This window comes from Nanorana parkeri, unplaced genomic scaffold, assembly GCF_000935625.1.
Source record: "Nanorana parkeri isolate BGI_ZX_2015 unplaced genomic scaffold, ASM93562v1 scaffold952, whole genome shotgun sequence".
Classification (NCBI taxonomy): Eukaryota; Metazoa; Chordata; class Amphibia; order Anura; family Dicroglossidae; genus Nanorana; species Nanorana parkeri.
The window spans coordinates 118,896-119,632 of record NW_017307220.1 but is presented as its reverse complement, the minus strand read 5'-3'; positions in this window follow the sequence as shown (position 1 = coordinate 119,632).

Below are 737 nucleotides of genomic sequence, written 5' to 3'. Positions count from 1 at the left end.
GGGGGGGGGTGTTGTGGCGCTGGGGGGGGGGGGGAGTGTGGCTCTCAGGCGGTCAATAAGGGCTCTCAGGGGGGCTGTGCAGCTCTCAGGCGGTCTGTACGGCTCTCAGGTGATTATTTGGGCTTTCAGGGGGGCTGTGCGGGCTCTCAGGGAGGCTGTGCGACTCTCAGGTGGGCTCTGCGAGCTGTTAGGTAGCCTGTACAGGCTCTCAGGTGGTCTATAAGGGCCCTGAGAGACCTCAGCGGGGCAATCCAGGCTGATCGTACATATCTTTATGGGGCACCAATATGTTAATCCGAACCTAGGCTCGCGTGTCAGTAGAGTGGGGCCCTACGTGCCCTGTGTGGAATGCGTGCTATAGGTTCACCACCACTTCACTATACAATGTAATTGTACAATCTCCTTTAGATCAATGATTGGTGATTAGATTTGACCTCAAATTGCATAGTTTGAGTAAATCTAAAGAAAATTGTACAATCAGATTGTATTGTATAGTGTTTGTCTAAAAATTGTCCCATTTGCTACATTGATTTCAGGACGTCCAAAACCGGGTTGTTGTCATCAAGTGTATTCTACAGCTGACCTCTGTACGTTTCCAATAACATTTATGTAACCAGTTTGTATCACAAATACACAACAAGTTTAATTGTCTGCCCTGTGCTTGTTCTAGGAACCAGAGTGCCGTTCTCTTGTTTCTACACGTGACATAATAATTGAAGGACGCTTTAGGACCCAAT